At 38.0% G+C, this 13,968-nt stretch overlaps 1 protein-coding gene across 1 annotated transcript in view; it reads left to right on the forward strand.

Annotated features, from left to right (window-relative positions):
• EloB (transcription elongation factor elongin B) overlaps positions 1 to 13,509 on the forward strand; it is a 29,100-nt gene extending 15,591 nt beyond the window's left edge. The window contains exon 5 of the mRNA XM_089250595.1: positions 11,838 to 13,509. The gene's annotated coding sequence lies outside the window, so the exon portion shown is untranslated. The remainder of the gene's footprint in view (positions 1 to 11,837) is intronic.
• Positions 13,510 to 13,968: the final 459 nt, after the last annotated feature.

The following is a 13,968-nucleotide window of genomic DNA, read 5'->3' on the forward strand; positions in this document are numbered from 1 at the left end:
GTTTTTCTTCAGCTCAGTCGGTACGCTCTGCCCCCCAAGAAATATCGACATCTTGCGTGCCATTCTTGATGTGTAAAAAAATCTTATTTTTAGACCTCGGAAGTTATTAAAACGTTTGTCTCGAGTCTGTTATGACCGCAATAGGAGAGGGCGGGGGTCTGGTTCCACGGGTGTTGAACGAGGAAAGGTGCCGAGTTTACTCATTTTCTGTTAAAAAGAGTGGATACCGGCCCCGAGCGATAGTAAATTTTCGTTCGTACTTGCGACCCGGATTGCTACATACCGTGATCAGATCCAAAAGCGGGGGGGGGGGCAATGCCTTGGACGGCGTTTTTGATGGAATGGTATATTTTAGAAAAGGCAATAAAAATTTCTTTGCAAAATTATCGAACTTCACAGTCAAGGGGCAGTAAAATTACGTTTCCCCTCCATAAAAAACAATTGTATTACGGCCATGGTAAATCGGGTGTCCCGGATGGGGGCGAATTCACTATTTTTGTTCGTTGAAAGTTACGGGAGGAGTCAGCGCTAACGTGGCGACTTGTTTTCGCGCTAAAATAGGTAGCCCTGACAGCAACATCCATAAACTCTGTATCAACCGCATTTATAAACCCCGTATGTTATTGATTCGATTTTTGTGTTCATTTCATCCTAATTTTCCGTATTTCCCGATATATTTCTATCGATTTTCGCATATTAGGTTAATTCATATTATAAATTATATATTTTTTTGTAATTTTTTGTGTGCCCTTTGTCAGCCATCTTGAATTGACTACCGCAAAACGGCGATTCCTTGGCTCGAAAAAAAGTCGCTACGTTGGTGCTTACAAGGTTCATGGGAAATTTACCGGGGAAGGCCGCTGAGTCTTTTTTTCTGTTAAAAATTACGGGGGGGGGGGGGGAAGGCCAAAATTATACTGTTTCCAGGGGTAGGAACACCGCGCCAAAATTAACATCTTGCGCCATCCTGCTCCAATAGTGTTTTCGTATTTTTCTACGCCAAATAGCTAATTTTGCTTCGTATGTCCAGAATTTCTTAAAGGACGCCAAAAATTTTTTGTTCCTGCTTACCGTGAAACGATTCTTTCTAAGAGCGTGTTTTATATATATTCCACTGTACGCCTTATTTAAACTATCGGCCTTTCCATCGTGAAACCCCGATAATATCCGTGATTGTGCAACTGAAGATAGTTTGCAATGGTCTTTCAGCTTTAAAGTGCGCCGCTGTGGTGGTCGAGTGGTCATAATGACGGACTCGCATCGCGGGGACCCGGGTTCGAGCCCCATCGTCACCACAGTGATGGTCGGCTGAAGTTGGTTTTCTGTGGTTCCCAACTTCAAGGCGCAAATGCGAGCCGATCTCCCCGTTAAAAAGTCTCGGCACAGAGAGCGACAGTCCTACAAACAGTATAAATATTCAGTCATTACACTACACTCACTTCACTTCTGAGATATAGATGGCAGCACTAAAAAATCATACACAACACTAAATACGCACTCAGACTGTTAGGTACACACACAGTTACACTTCCGGCACAACTCACTAGGTAGTAAATCACCCATACATGGTGGTAGACCTGAGTTGTGCTCGGTTTGAAAGAAAGAAAAAAAAAAAAGTGTTCGTCAATTACTGTACCTTTTATACTCGAGGACCCGTTAGTCAAACAGATTTGAGAGTACTAAATATTACTACTTCTTAACCGTACATGAATCTCGTATATATTCGTCTGCGGAATTCCCAACGAATCGGTACACACCGGAATGTGTGTTATGAGTGTACGTGTTGCTCTTAAAGTATTTATGTTGTCAGAGGTGTGCTTGATTCGTATTCTTACTGGTGTTGCGATCTGTCTTCCTTATTTTATGGTAAATGCTTGAATTTTCATGTTATGTAAATATTATGTTGTAAGTCTACACTACACTCACTTCACTTCTGAGATATAGATGGCAGCACTAAAAAATCATACACAACACTAAATACGCACTCAGACTGTTAGGTACACATACTTACACTTCCGGCACAACTCACTAGGTAGTAAATTGCCCATGGCGATAGACCTGAGTTGTGCTCGGCTTCAAAAAAAAAAAAAAAGCTTTAAAGTGCAAATGCGAGTCAGTTGCCGTTTAAAAAAAAAGTCGCCACTGGAAGCAGCAGAAATTACTGTAGTCGATCGTCATTGCGTCAAATCCAGATGTTTCGTGAAAAAAATTTCCATTCCGGAAGTAAAAAGTGTGTTTTCGCCGAATTACGAATGTTAATTTAGAAACTTTGCCGAATAACGACTGTCAGATCGCTAATCTCGCCAAATAATGCGTACTTAATCGCCAAACGTCGTGTTGATTCTTCCGAAATTCTCCCCCATTTTGCAACAATTTCTTTCCGAGTATAAAAAACTTATAGAAAATTTTTTGCTCATTTGAAGTGCTGCTGTTCAAGACAGCAAATAGTGCCCTCAGTAAGCAAAAATCATCTTAAATAGACTGGTGTGAAAAATTTTATGACAGCCTCTCTTTCAAACAAGGTGTCAAAAGCCTGAAACACCAAAAACAAAAAACAAGCTGATTAAAAGATTTTTGATAACAAAAGACAGTGCAGTTTTATTTTGAAAAGGGATGAGTGTTAACGAAAATATTCTTGTTAATTTCCCTGCTCCAAATCCTATATTTTGCTGCTCCAAAACTGATCCGAATCCTATATTTTGCTGTTCCAAATCCTGAATTTGCTGCTCCAAAACTGCTCAGAATCCTGAATTTTGCTGCTTCAAAGCTGCTCCGAAATGGACTTTGTCACTTCCCACCCCTGTGTTTCTGGGTAAAGGAGTAAATGTGTTTTTTTTTTTTTTTTTTTTTTTTGCAGGGGTGTATGTTGTGTGTAAAAAAAGGGAAAATATATATTTTTACAAATTTCAAAACTGGTTTATTTTTTCCCTCACCCAAGGACAGTATTATTTTGGTGCCCCCGCCTGTTCGCCACTTTTCCCAGTCTAGCCATAGGTGGAAATACTTTAAGGTCTTAGGGGTGTGGCACGATGACAATTGATATACATCATATATATGTATACATCAGTAGGCTCTGCCATTGACGCTGGGGGGAGGGTGGATTGCCCCTCCCTCAACATATAATAATCAAAATAATTAAGTTAATTTAATAATTTGAATACTTTATTCAATTTAATAATTTAAATATTTTATTCAATTTAATAATTTAAATATTTTATTCAATTTAATAATTTAAATATTTTATTCAATTTAATAATTTAAATATTTTATTCAATTTAATAATTTAAATATTTTATAATTCAGTAATTTAAGTAATTTTTTAATTTAATAATTTAAAATGTTAAAAATTTAATTTTATGGTTTTTAATCATTAAGTAAATTTCTTAAAATTTGTTGGAACATATTATACAAACCTAGGTATGTAAATCAAATTTGTACTAGTTAAAAAAAGTTTGAGTACATTTTGTATACTGTCATTCATAGCATGAATGAAAAATCCACTGGAATGTAGATAGGACAAATTCTCTCATCAAATTTTGTGTTATTTCATTTTTTTCCCTTCTTTGAATGGGAAAAATTTTTCCCGCTTTGAAGTTTATCCTGCTTAAATTGATTTTAAGATGGGTTGTGGAAAGCAACATGGGGGAAGGCATTGCTGCTGTTACTTAAAAAGGATGTAATGTAGTTATTCTCTCACACATAGTTGTTGATAAATTTGATAAGTTATTCAAAACTTTTCTGGTTAGCAGAATGCGTTTGAGTTTGATTTAATTATTTCTATCTATTATGTAAAAAAAGCAATTTCAGTGAGTTCTATTGAAATGCAAAGTTAAAATTAAATTCAATTTCAATTCATTCAATTTGGTAATAAAAATTCATTGTCCATTTGGTCTCTCTCTAAAAATATTTTGGTCACTATTTGGTCACTTTTAAACATTTCGGTTACTATTTGGTCACTTTTTCAAACATTTTGGTCACTATTTTCACTAATTTTGAGGCCATGATCCGTGCTGACCCCTGTCTTTGCAGTCCCTTTCTAAAAATTTCCAGATGAATCGTCTGCGAACCATTTCAGTAGTAGCTTTGGCACCAGGGTGGGAGAGGTTGTGCACTGCATCAAAAATAGCGCGGCGAAACGTTGACGGTACGTAAGGTCTAATTGAACCAGTGGAAACATCACACTGTAGAGTGACTTCAGGAGAACCGAAAGTCATTGGTTTTAACTCGAGACCTGAGTCCATTTCACGAAGTAATCGCAATTCTTCCTCATCCTGAGCGCGAGCCATCTCGGCGAAATCGATACTAGGAGGTATTTCAATTTCCGATATTCTTGAAAATGCATCGGCTACTGCATTTCGATCGCCTGAAATGTGCTTGATACGGGTTGAAAATTGACTAATGAATTCTAGATGACGAATCTGCCTAGGTGAACATTTTTCACTTTTTTGGGAAAATGCATAGACCAATGGTTTGTGGTCTGTGAGAATTTCGAAGTCAGATCCCTCCAGCATATGTCGAAAATATTTAATTGCTGAATATATCGCTAGCAATTCTCGATCGTACGCACTGTATCTGCGTTCAGCTGAAGTTAGCTTACGCGAGAAGAATCCTAATGGCTGAGTTTGATCATTAACTGCTTGATTCAAAACTCCGCCAATCGCGAAATCAGACGCGTCGACAGCTAGAAGGAGATGCGCACTTGAAATAGGATGAGCCAATAGAGCAGCATTGGAAATCATTTCCTTGCATGACTCGAATGCAGATTTTGCTTCCTCAGACCAGACGATTTTTGTTTTATCCCGTTTTTGTTTGCCTTTAACTAGATCATGTAAACATGCTTGCGTAGAGGCAGCGTTTTTCATGAAACGATGATAAAAATTTATTAGTGCCAGAAAACGTCGCAGCTCATCGATTGTGTTGGGCAATGGATAGTCCAAAAGTGCGGTAACACGATCCGGCAACGGGGAAATGCCCTTTTCTGACACAAGATGACCTAAAAACTGAATTTCTTTGAGTCCAAATTGGCATTTGTCAGGATTGAGAACTAAACCGTATTCGCTTAGTCTCTTGAACAACACATCGAGATCTTGTTCATGCGACTTCTCATCAGCTGACGCAACAAGAATGTCGTCTAAGTAAACATAGCAGAAGTCGAGATCCGAGAGGATGCTGTCAACGAATCGTTGAAATGTTTGTGCGGCGTTCCTGAGCCCAAAGGTCATGAAAACATACTCAAAGAGACCGTGCGGTGTAATCACAGCCGTCTTGGGAATATCACTTTCTTTCACAGGAATCTGGTGGTATGCCTTTACAAGATCGAGTTTAGAAAATATTCTTTTTCCAGCCAGACCGAAAGAAAAGTCTTGAATATTGGGAATAGGATAACGATCAGGAGTAGTTACGGCATTCAACCGACGAAAATCACCACATATGCGCCAACCACCTGTCTTTTTTGGGACTAGGTGGATAGGACTAGCCCAAGGGCTTTTGCTAGGACGAATGATGCCTTGCTTCAAAAGCAAGTTAAATTCTTTCTTGACGGCAAAAAGTTTTTCAGGAGAAAGACGTCTAGCCTTTGCGAAGACGGGAGGCCCTGATGTTTCGATGAAGTGGATAATGGCATGTGGTTTGGGTTGAGAATTTAAGACCGAACCAGTGAGATTTGGGAACTTGGTCAAAATTTTATGGTATGTAGTGGCACCAGAAACTGTAGTTAGACCGAGAGAAGGACCAGTGGTAACGACACCAAGAGAGTATAGAGTTGTCAAATTATCAACCAACCGGCGATTCTTGACATCAACAAGTAAACCGAATCTCTCCAAGAAATCGGCACCCAAAATAGGACTTGTGACGTCGGCCACTAAGAAATTGAATGAGAATATTCTCCTCAGTCCGAGATCAAGTTCAAAATGCTTAGTTCCATATGTGTGAATTTTAGTGCCATTAGCCGCATATAACGAAAGGTCGTCAGGCTTGGAAACTTTGGCAAGTGATTTAGGAAAACAGCTCACAGCTGCACCACTGTCAACAAGAAAACAAATTTTCGATTTTCTATCACAAATGAATAAGCGACTTTGAAAGTGGCAATCTCCGGCCGCCGCTGTAACAGGATTGCCCACTAGTTTTCCGAGTGTTGGCAAGGTGAAATGCAACGATGTGCTTTTTCACCATATCGAGCATGATACCAGCACAATTTGCGTCGATCGGAGCGATCTGAAGATTTTTTCCGCTCACGAGTTTTCGAATTGTTTCGCGACCGACCTCTGTATTGGTTTCGAGAACGAGAGAGCTCTTCGACTCGTGTAGCGAGCGATGCAATTTCTTTTTTAAGCTCATGCAACTCTGAAGAAGGCAGAGGAGGTTGAGACACCTGAGAAACGACAGCGTTGAAACTCGAAGCTTCTAATATGCGATCAGCTATCTGAGCTAAAGAGTCAAGAGGATCCCGACAAATCGACAAAATTTGTTGAACACTGACGGGTAATCTTTGCTGCCATAATGTGCTCAAAACATCATCACTGATTGTGTTATTCGACAAGTTTCGCATCTCACAAAGTAGCTGGGACGGTTTTTTGTCGCCTAGCTTGCACTCATGAAAAAGAGATTTCAAGCGAGCAGTTTCAGATTGAGCAAATCGGGAAAGAATACGTTTCTTTAGAGTCTCATATAAATCGTGTGAGGGAGGATTACGTACTAAATCACTCACGTAAGACAAGATTTTTGTGTCGAGAACGGAAATCACCGAATGAAACTTCGTCTTATCCGCGGTAATGCCTGCCGTGATAAACTGGGATTCCACTTGAAGGAACCATAAATCAACGTCGGCTTCCCAAAATGGAGGCGCACGGAATGAAACACGTGAGACTTCGGTTCCCGAAAGGGAAAGTTCAGTCTGACTAGCAGTTGCTTGCGGATTTGCCATAGCGAAAGAATGAAGACGGCAATAGTCCTACGAAAGAGAGAAATATTCACTCACCACGAAACTGAAATTAAAATCCACATTGCAGAGAGGTATTCATGATTCGTTGTAACGAATCCGATAGTCCTGAGTCACCAGTTTGTGGACACCATATGTAGTTGCCGGAGGTGATAATGACATTTAAATTGAAGTAGCTATTTATCCATAGTTAAATTTTATTTGACTCCACTAAGACTGTTCAATTCTAGATACGGTTAAATATACGGTTTATTAATTAGAAGAAACACACGGCACGTTAACACATATATACGAAATAATAATACACGGACACACAGTCAAAAGACATCTCTACTCTGCAAGAAACCAAAGCCTTCTCTTCTAAACAGCGGAAGAGAGGCTAAGAAAAGGCGCGCGCACATAACGAGGTGTTGGCAGATTTATGCTATTCGAAACCAACACCTACACACTCTTGCCGACAGCATCGCCACAAATTCATTTCTAAACACAGTTCAGTCCAAAGGTTCATTGACAAAAAGGTTAATTTACCAGCTTACAACTTATTTTCATTGTCTACTAGTAGAGAAAGCTTGCAAAATCCATTACCACTGAGAATTTAACATGCAATAAATGTAAAACAAATATAATTACGTTAGGCAAATTTATATATTTATTAATAAATGAACATATCAATTCTCTTCTGATTGATCTACCATTTCAGCAAAACCTCAACTCTCTCGATAATATCTTGTGTATAAATTGAAAGCAAATGATTGACACTGATCTTTTTGATTCCCTATTCATATAAACCCTTGAGAAGCAATTTCCTGGTGAAATGATTTTCTTTTCCCTCCCTGATGGTCCACAACTCTGATCTACCACCATTTAACTGTCACATACTTTCACACCAGAATATAGGACCTATGTCAGACTTGTGTTGGTCAAACTTAACAGTGTGCTTATGTGTATGTCTCTAGTGTTTAGCATGTGGGACAGAGCCTGTGTCGTGTCTGGCGCAACAGTGTTTAGCATGTTTTGTGTTCAGTAGGTGGTGCCATCATCCTCCAAATCACTAATGTGTGGATTTGAAATTTAATCTATACATATTTGTGTTGTAGGTCTGTGTGATCATTGTGGCAACAGAAAGCATAGCCAACACAAAGTTGGAAAATCCTAGAAAATTGTATCCAGCCGATTACCACTGCTCACAGGTTCCAAACCGGAATTTTTACCAAAGGCAAAATCGATTAAGGTGTGCGTGGGAGGGGGGACATTCCCCCTCCCCCAAAGAAGATCAAAAATTAAAAATATTTTTGTAAAAAATAAAAATATATTGAAAAAATGTGTTCTTATAATATCTGTTAATTTAAAATTCTTTGTGACTGTTGGTCACTCAGAATTTCTGTGAAGAAATCCTTGTACCTCTCCAATGGCAGGTTCTGGGTACACACCCCCTGATTTTCACAATGTGAAACTATGACAACCACATACGGCTACATGGCAAAACTGTGGTTATTAGAGTTTTTACAGATTGTTTTTTTTTCCTTTATCTTGGAAAATTTTTACAATTAGACCACCAAAAAGGCAAATTTAAAATCTTCATGTAAGCTGACCCCCAAAAATTAAGATGAAAAGTTACAATACACATATTCAAAACTTAAAATTGTTTTCCTTATCCCAGTGTTTCTCAGAGTGTGTTGCCAACCTTAGTCAGGGGCGTCTGGAGATATACATTTGTGTGCCTATTTATGTGTGCTTTGAAGTGGTTCTTTGTTAAAATATCTACTAAACTATTCTGGGGAGCCATGGATGAATCACGAATTGCGCATGGAGCTACAGGCAGCAAAAGTTCAGGAACCGCTGCCTTCGTTTATTTGACAGACAGTATGAGATAGTATTCATACCTTTCCTATCCTTTCAATTGTTATCACTTGAGCAATAACCTTTCTACTTATTGAATTTTGTCAAAACTTAATTTTGTAATAGAAAAAAATCTGTTTTATACAATACACATAATATTGATCTGTGGGACCCTGGGCCAGGTATGGATCCAGAAAGGGGCGATCATCTCTCCCAAGAGCCAAATTATATGTGGGGAGGTCTGTGTAAAGTACTGGACGATCAAACAAACCTTGGCAGAAGCGATAAATGGTGCATCCCGAAACATCATCCTGGGTTTGTGCTTACCCTGGGTTGAGATTTCTTGTGGGGATTTTATGCATGACTGTCAACATCATGGGTACCTGGGCAAAGTTATGTTCTGGAACCCCCATGCTTAACTTTCTACTGAGTACAACTCGGGTCTATTACCATCTACGGGCGATTTACTACCTAGTGAGTTGTGCCGGAAGTGTAACTGTGTGTGTGCCTAACAGTCTGAGTGCGTATATAGTGTTGTGTTCAATTTTTCAGTGCTGCCATCTGCATTTCAGAGGTGAAGTGAGTGATGTGTTATGAGTGAATTACATTTGTACTGTTTGTAGGTCTGTTGCTCTCTGTGGCGAGACTTTTGAAAGGGGAGAGCGGCTCGCATTCATGCCTTAAAGTTGGGAACCACAGAAAACCAACTTCAGCTGTCCACCTCTGTGGGGATGGTGGGGTTCGAACCCGGGACCTCGTGACACAAGTCAGTCACTATGACCACTCGACCACAACAGCGACAAAAAATTGGATGGGTTTGAAGGGGAATCAAACTCACAACCTTCATTTTGTGTGTTGCATGAGCTTCCCACTGTACCAATCGTTGTTAGAAAGAAACTTGCATCAGCCAGTCTATGCTTAACAGGAAGTAAATAGCTTATATATTTACATACTTACACTCAAATCGTAGAATCGGATCTCTGTGTGTAGCCTTCTCGTGGGCATGAGGCCCTAAGACATGCTCAAATAATCACATTTGTTTTTCTATATTTCACTTAAAAGCTTTCCCAGACCTGCCAACTCTCCCGATTTAGGCGGGAGACTGCGGATTTTTCATCCTTCCTCCCGCTCTCCGGATTTTGGCAGAAAATTAGATTTTACGCGAGCATTCACGTTGTCGTGGCGTCAATGATTACCGTTGTCGTTAGGAAAAACATCAATAGAGGAGAGCCGTAGTCATTTCCATCGAGCAGCCGTAAAAAAGTCTCTGTGACCACATTTAAGCAACTGGCAAAGACGCGACCTCGTTTTCGTAACGTTTATCGGCAATAATTTATCAGGGGCATGACCTTGGTTGCCGAAATTCCTGTATAATCGTTATTGTATTCCATTAACAGCCGTGCGGTAAACATGTTTTTTCGTCCGCAGCTTTGTAATAATTGAATTTTTTTAACTCGTTTCTTCTGATTAAACATCTTCGGAAAGAAATATAAAACTTTAAGCTATATACAACAAAATATATAAAGCTTTTAAGGATTCATATACCCAAGATTATCAATCACTGATAGCATCCACGAAAGTAAACACTTATACTTTATGAACATTATGTAGATGTGATTTCTCTATTCTGCATGGAAAGACTGACATGCAATTAAATTCTTCTCAGGGGCAATGCAGAACCTGCCTTGGGGGGGGGGGAAGAATGTAACTTTTTCATAATTTACTAAAAAATAAAAATCGGGTTTTTTTTTTTTTTCATGAACTTTTTTTTTTGATAGTCTATGAGTGTCGGGGGAGGGGGGGTTTACCCCCCTCGGGAGAATCTCCGGATTTCTGGATTTCAAAAGTTGGCACGTCTGCTTTCCATTTGTGGCCCACTTTACACCTTCCGTCGTGACTTCCCCCTTTCATTCTCATCTCCCCCCCCCCCCCCCCAGGCCTCCTTACAATAGATCCCAGGACCCAAGAAGGGGCCATGTGATTCCATGGGTATCCACCCATGATATAGCCTGGTATCATCCATATACAGTATATATAATGCATATGGATGAGATAGCTCTGCGCAAGCAGTGAAGTTACTGTTCGTTCGAAGTCACTGAAGACTACTGTTCGCAGGTCACAAACTTTTATAATTTTGTTGATCAGAACTGGACAAATCCCAGTCGCCATGAAGACTTAAAAAAATGAAAATGGCTCCCAAAAGATTTTATGTGTGGTTAAGTAGAAACCTGAGAGCAACAAAGTTTTGGGACTTTGTCAGTGTGCCTACCAACACAAAAAGGGGTCATCAAAACTCTTGAAAAGTCATGGAGGTTTTGAAGGGTTTTTTTTTGGGGGGGGGGAATGAAAAAATTATTTGCGTGCCTACATTTTTTTGGGTTTGTCAACCCTTGGTCTAGATTAATATTCTTTGGAAACACTTTTCACAGCAGGGGTGTCTTAATGCTTGGGATTGGTGGCCCCTATGCGACCTTGCACAGCAATTACCATCATTGTGTCAAATTTGTAAGAGAGGGTGTCGGCATGTTTCTCTTAGCAAAGGGGTTCCAGGGTGCTGTAAAGATGACCAGATTTATGTACCCCTGCTTAAAAGGAGGGAAGGTGGTAAAAATAGTGTTGAATTATTTTTTCCTCGAAAACTGGCCCATATATTAGCTGACTCTCTCCCAACACAGGAATAAATTTTTCTACAAAAAAAAAATTGGGCTCTATATACCATATATACTCATGTACAAGTTATGTGTGCACTGCCTAGCACTCGTGTTACTCCTAATATTTGCAGTTTACACTTTGACATGCGACTGTTTCTTGGATTTCTACAGAGCAAGTCTCAATGTTTTCATTAATGTATGTAAACACTCAACCATTGATTATGAAATTCATCCACGTGATTCAAACCAACAGCTTCCTAGATTTGCTAGTGCATCAAGCTTATGCAAATCTGGGTGAGGTTTCGAAATACTGATTTTGTTTGCAGTCAAACAAAAATCAGTCATTAAGTTTTAAGCAAAATCAGTTTTCTATTTCATTTGTATTACAACTACTTTTTCTTTTTTTGCAGGTTTACCTATTACAGAGAAATCAAACTGATATTTTGTTTTTCTTCATTGTATATCAAGAATGTTCTAAATTTCTTTATCAAAGACTGGTGTTTTTTTTCTTTGTCTGGTGAAAAAAAAAATCGGAAAGTTATTTTTGCTCGGCTTGCATATTATTTTTTGCTAATAGTGTTATCTATCACAGTTTCGGTGCTGATGATGACTGTTTCAGTTTAATTGAAATAATGCGTGTTAAAGTTTATTTGCGCTAGTCAAAAAGCATTTTTTAATAAAAATAAAAAATTATTTAATGTCCTCCTGTGGCGGCCTTACCTGATTACGACTATGCGTTTACTGATGAAGAAAAATGTCTTTTGAATTTCACCTTGTTTCATTTTCCGTTTGAATGAAATAAAATTGAATTTATTTCAAGTGAAATGTCGGAGTTTGTTCTTTGAAGGATTTCTTTTATTAGTAAGTTCAGGATGTGATACCAGAGGGGGAAAAAACTGGGTTATTGCTTGTATATTTTCTGAGTTTTGCTTTATAAATGTGTTCCAATTTCTTTTCTGCATCTAAAGTTGCAGGTTTCATAAATAATGAAGAGAATAGCGGAGATTTATTTGGTTGTTTAAAATATGTAAATGTAATAACCTATCTCACATTTTTAAGGATTTGTTAGTCATGGTGCCTAATTTTTTTACTACTCCTGTTTGTTTCATTTGTTTCCAAGTAAATCTAAAAAAAATTGTCTAATTTTGTACTTATAGCGTATTGAACTTATTGTGATCTGAATCTGATGTTACACTATGAAAAATGCATATATAAATGTGCGCTTCAGAATGTTTGACCATACAGTTTTGGAATCTATGCTAGATGATATAGGAATGCTAAACTTATATTATAATATTCCTCGAACACTTTACAGAAATGAAGAGCAAACCGAATACACACTTGAGTTATCCAAATCACTTGTAGAATACCACACTTTTGTGTGTTTGCGAGAAATAAGACGCAAGCAGAAATTGATATAATTATTAATTTTGAGTGTATTTCTCCCCCCTTTTCAATGCTGATATGGAAATTACAACAGTAATTGCATTATACTATTTTACTTTGTCACCTATATTTCTGTACATTTGAAAGATTTACGTTATATACGAGTCAAAATGAAAGTGCCGATTCTTTGTATCTCTTATAAGAAGCAACACTAGGTATGATTATATTACATATATATATATATATAGTATAATAGATGTGCAAATAATTGCATCTCTCGATTTCCAGCAGGCGCTTGTCGGTTATGACATTGTTTCCCTCAGAAATCTCCATTTTTGTTTAGAACAAAAACTATTTCTTAAAAGGTAATAATTAACACATACTTGCTTGGTATATTTTAAATAAGGACAGTTCATAGTTGTGTGCTTATAATAACATGTAAATGTTAATATGTGTGATTGTGTCCGATTTGTAATATGCGAAGTTGATATTCAGTTTCTTTCCAAAATTTGCTTTTTTTTTCTATGTTGTGTGTGTGCGTGTATAAATACAAATATAAGTGATTTTTTTTTCTGCCCCGTTTCTCTGTAGCGCGAAAGTTTAAAATATTTTCTAATTTCTCGAAAATTGCCAATAGGGTTTTTTGTATTATATTCTGGAAAATAATAAAACAGCAAGCGAAAGTTGTACAATTTATTTTCTTGTTTTTTGATTTCAAAAACAGTTTATACAGATTGTTTAATTGTATTTTTGTTTTATCTGTCTTGTAGTTTTTCAAGAATAAGTATTTGTAATAAAAAGCGCGTTTTTCTCAAGCAATGTTTGATTATGACTTGTGGGGTACCCTGCATTACTGGGTTGAAATAGTTGAGGGAAGAGATTGTTGCAATGCCTTGAGGCAGAGGTGAGAGAGGGTGTTCTGCTTGTAAAAATTGATTTTTGCATGAGTGTTCACTCATTGATTTTCAAGTAGATACATATGGTTAAAATTGAAAAAAAGTTTCAGGCTAAGAGCTGTTGTTTTTCTGCTTTTGCTTGTGGAGCAGCCAGGTATAAATTACTAGAGATGCGAGTTGAAAATATTCTCATAGGTGTGAAATTTGTAGAATAATCGAGAATGTTCTTTTCTTTATGAAAGAAATGTAGAATATAGAT

The sequence above is a fragment of the Pholcus phalangioides genome, unplaced genomic scaffold, assembly GCF_987345545.1.
Source record: "Pholcus phalangioides strain wild (caught in Gottingen) unplaced genomic scaffold, Ppha-v1.0 ptg000024l_1, whole genome shotgun sequence".
Classification (NCBI taxonomy): Eukaryota; Metazoa; Arthropoda; class Arachnida; order Araneae; family Pholcidae; genus Pholcus; species Pholcus phalangioides.